This window comes from Euphorbia lathyris, chromosome 5 (genome assembly GCF_963576675.1).
Source record: "Euphorbia lathyris chromosome 5, ddEupLath1.1, whole genome shotgun sequence".
Lineage (NCBI taxonomy): Eukaryota > Viridiplantae > Streptophyta > Magnoliopsida > Malpighiales > Euphorbiaceae > Euphorbia > Euphorbia lathyris.
This window is the reverse complement of record NC_088914.1, coordinates 34,878,880-34,883,848: the sequence shown is the minus strand read 5'-3', so window position 1 is coordinate 34,883,848 and position 4,969 is coordinate 34,878,880.

Here is a 4,969-nt window from a genome sequence, read left to right as displayed (position 1 = left end):
GGCGGCTGGCGCGCGTTCGACAACAGTCGGACGCCCGCTCGACGACGCGAAGCGCGCGCTCGACGTCTGTCGGACGCACGCATCCAACCATGAATGGTTCGCGCTCGGTGTCTGAGCAAGACACGAGCTTGGCGGCACGGGACGCGCGCTCGTCAGCCACGAGGCGTGTGCGCCCGACACGCGTTCGGCAGTCAGGACGCATGAACGCCCGACGACGCAGAGCGCGAGCTCGACAGCCGCGGGGCGTGCACGCCCGACGACGTAAGACACGCTCCGGCGGCCGTTGAGCGAGTGCCCGACCGCGTCAGGCGGAAGCCCAACGGTAGTCGGGCGCGAGCGCCCAACCGCGTCGGGCGGACGCCCAACGGCAGTTGGGCGCGCGTGCCCAACCTCGCGTTGGGCGCTCGCCCAACACTGTTGGGCGACCGCCCAACACTGTTGGGCGACCGCCCAACGGCTTTGGGCGACGCCCGATTTTACTCGGGCGTCGCCCATTGATCCGGGACCCGTTTTCCTATAAAAAGGGGCACGGATCCCAATGAAAAGGGGGAGGAATTTGGGAGCCTTTCTCACTCTAAACATTTTTAGAGAGAGAAAGTGAATTTTTTTTGAGAAAAATATTTTTTTTCTCAAAAATTCCGAATTTCCTAAAGTTAAATTTTTACTAAAAAATATAAAAAACGGAAGAAGGCGACTCGTGGAATCAATCGGCTTCGACTGTCAGATACCGAATTTAAGGTATTATCCGAGGACTAGACTCTTTTATTTAATTTAATTTATCTTCTCCTTCTATTTATTTTTATGTTATAGTTTTTATTTATTTAGTTATTCATTTATCTTGTCACGTTTTATTTAATTAGCGTATTTATTTAATTTTCGTCTCGTGTTGAACAAAATTCGGTTTTGTTTTAAAATAAAAAACCTCGTTTTGATATCCCAATACGAACCGTGATCCGATAAAAGGTAGTTCGGGTATTGAAAACGTTGTAATTATAAGTTTTAATTCAAAGAATTTCCAAATAACGTTTTTGAAATGAAAACGTCGTTTTAGGAATTTCCGTTATTGACTATGATCCATCTTTGGTAGTTCGGAAATCCAAAACGAATGAATTAGATTTAATTTAAAGCTTTTGAATAAATCTGGAAATAATTGGAGTGCTGCTGGAATTTGCCATTTCTGTCGCTAAATGCTGTTTACCGACAGATTTTCCGTCGGTAAATCTGCCAGAATGTAAAAAATGCTGTTTTGGTCCACCTTTCTTAACTTTTAAGCTTTCAACCCTTTATATATATATGTATAGTTATGTAATATATATTTTCAAATTATTTTAGACATTTAGTATATATAATTATTTAGGATGTTTGTATATCATTTTTTATTCTATTTTTAAACATAAGTATATGTATATATATGTTCTTTTTTTTTATTCATTTGAGTTATATTAGATCCTATTTTAAAGGTTATTTACTTGGGTATTTTGGGAAATAATTAGTAGATATTGGTATATGTTATTTTTGATATTTAAAACTATATTAGTTGTGTATATATGTAGTTTTGAGGTATATGGGTTATGTTATTGATTATTATATGAAACTATTTTGAATAAAAGATTATTTTTTTATTTATGAGATTTATTTACTATTTTCACATTTTTAAAGTATAAATGTATTATATCTAGTATTTTCATACATGTATTATATAGTTCCTTTTTTATTAACTCTCATATTCTCTTTTTGATTTAAATGTATATATATATGCTTAAATTGTTTTCTTTATTCTTTTGGCCCATCCATGGGCCCGGGTTTCAAATGGGCTTTATTTGAGTGTGAATCTTGGTTTAAATGGGTTTATTATTATAATCATAATAGGTAAAGAGTCCATTAAGTAAGAGGGGAAAATAAATCACAAAAAGAGAGTTTTCAATTTAATCATTTACACTAATGAATTTTTAGAGGTTCCTAATGTAAATAAGTGGAGTTATTTTTGTTAATATTTCTAAATTGGTTCCGAAACATCACGTTTTAAAACCTTAATCCGTTCCAAAGGCGGATTAAGCGAACATTGTAATTAAAATCGTTTTCTTTGTGAATAATAGAGTTTTTGAATCATTTTCTAAAAGGGTTTGTACAAAATAAAATTGACTTGTATGTTTAATCATGTTTTCCTATTAAAAGGTTTTTATCCTAACGTTTTCAAACACTCGAGTCGTTTCAACGGCGATTCGGGTGAATTTCATCAAGCGGGGTTTTAAAACGCTCCTAAATCGTTCCAACGGCGATTAAGGTGCGAACCATGTAAATGAACTCGTTTTGGGGAAATGAGTTAGCATAGAGTAAACACACAACATGACATTTAAATAAAGTCGTAAACCACTTCTTTCTTCCCCCTTCTCTGTGTATGTATAATATAAATGGGTGATTTTTTACTAATGTGGCTTTCCAATAATATATGCTCAAAACGGTTTCTAAAAAGAGAAAGAAAAGGTTTCAAATGAATTTTAAACTTAAAGAAATATACGATTAGTCCGTTATCGCCTAACATGCTGAGTAGGAGACTGGTGGTTCATAACCGGGCGATGTCGGGGTGCCTAGTAGCCTTTCTCCGGAAAGGAGCTAGCCTTCTCGGCTCGTACCTAAGTTTTCCGAACCCACACCAGTCTCCCGCAAGGGATCGGTGTTCATTTTCCCATTCGTGGGTGGCGACTCTTCCATATCTCCGAGCTCCGGTCCTGCCGAGCAGCTTGATTCCACGATTGGTTGCTTTCGGCGCCAATCACCGCTTACGTCGCCATGAGGTGTCCACCCCCCGGTCCGCCCGGGAGATTAGGCCGCGGCACCTCGTCTAACAAGTGGTGACTCTGCTGGAGAATCGAGAAATTTGATTCCGGAAGGCGTGTATTAAGCCCTTAACGGGGACGGATCGTTTTACTTCTTTTCGTATGCATTCATGTGCATTATTGCAAACCCTTTGGGTAATTTCCGCGAAACCTCTAGCGAGAGTCCATTCGTCGCTCGAAAGAGGCTAGTGTAAGTTCCCCCTTACAGTAAGGCGCCAAAGGGTCCCCATCCATTCGTTAGGGGCGAATTTGTGCGGTCCTGTGAGGTCCCGCGGTTAGCTGTGTCAGCATATAGTAGCCTTAGAAGTTTCCATAGGATTACCCGTTACTATTTTTGATGTGATAAATGAATCAATTCGTGTTTTCAAACCGCCACGATACATGTCTAATCCTAAAGTAGGTAAAGAAAATGAGACGATGTGTTAATATATACTCGTGAATCGACATACTAATTACCCTAAAACATCGTAACAATTTGAACTAAAGACGACTTAGTCATATGAATGAACATGTGCGACCCGCCTTGTCCCTTTCGGTGTCCCGACGAAGGCACATGTTCAGGAAATGTGTTATGACGTAAGCACGTATTAGTATGAATCGGTTCGGTGTTGAGGATAGTTACATCTCGATACAAAAGACTATATTAACAGTAGCCGTTATTCACATTCTTTAAATAAGTTGGGATAAAACGAGATCATGACAAAACGAAAACGAAGAACATTTCTGTCTTGAATGACCCTGTCGTAACGTGAAAAGTTTCGCACAGGTAGCCCGTCCCTTCCGAATAAAAGACGAGCTTTTTACGTTATGCCTCGTGTCGTTCTTAAGAGAAATGGATGTGTCCGCAAAGGTGACTAAGAAAATAAAAGAAAAGGAAAAACTAAACGACCAAAATCATTCCGAGTCTACGATATTCAATCCCGAGAGTAGTTAAAGAAAATAAACCAATACTGTTGAATACGTGTCTCGAACAAGTATATACCCCGTTTAAAACTTTGAAGCCGAATTAAGCCAAACCATATAATTGCGCCATATGGACGAGACTGCGGGTTTTGACTAACGACTCGATCATTTCGACCGTTACCAAAACTGTAAGAAATATGGCCCGATATACGTGTTTGCTTAATTCGCGCCTAAAGGAAAGAGAACAGTGATATCCTCGCCTCGAATAAACATGCGATTCAACGAAACGTTGATTTTCTATAACCACACTAAGATGATATATCCCGTAGGTTGGGAAGAACAACGAACTGTTGTTAGCCGAAAGATTACCGTGCGCTCAAATAAGACTCGCCGTCTTTCGTGTAGCAAAATGAGCAAACGAATCCTCGACGCTAAGAACAAACACGTTACGCGATGAGTCCGTTCCCTAAAATAAAATCCAAAAGTGATTCCATCACTAAATAAACGTGTGGTTACGTCTCTCGATAGATCCAAAAAGATCCCGTTGCAATCCAAAAATCGAGACACGAATCCACATGAATAAAAAGGGAACGAGTCATTTGCAATAACAAACGATTGGAATAGAAGAATAACTCGTACCACGTTTAAAAACCGAGATGCGCTCAAAGGGAGTCAAAACCCGAATTAATGCGTCTCGCGAAAGGACAAAAGACGAGTTATTCTGAAAGGACAATCCAACTTGGTCGATTTCTGAGTCACTGAACGTGGATACGTCAAAAACGAACTGTGTTGTATGGTGAATGATTTATTTTTCCGCAATAATCGACGGCATCACGCGTCCCCTGGACCGCAATGTGAGCCCCAAACCAAAATCCTAGGAAAGAGACTTGGACCATCGAGTGTGTGGAGGAATAAGGGTGGAAGAGAGATGTCGTGATACGTGTAATTAGACTAACGTTTGTTCTTCTTATCTTATATATCCGTAAATAAATAAACGCACACACCACGAATCATGCATATAAAATCATGCATACATACTAATGGATACCGTTCACGCAGACGTCATCATTAAGCGATTGTGGTACCGAAAGAGCAGTCTACTAGTTAGGCAGTTTGACCAGTTACAGATTGACAGTTCTGAATCGGCAGTTGTGGCTTCGGAATCATCTTCGTCCGAGTATACTCAGTCTTCAGCCAGTATGTCTGCGACCGACGAAAAAGTGGCCGGA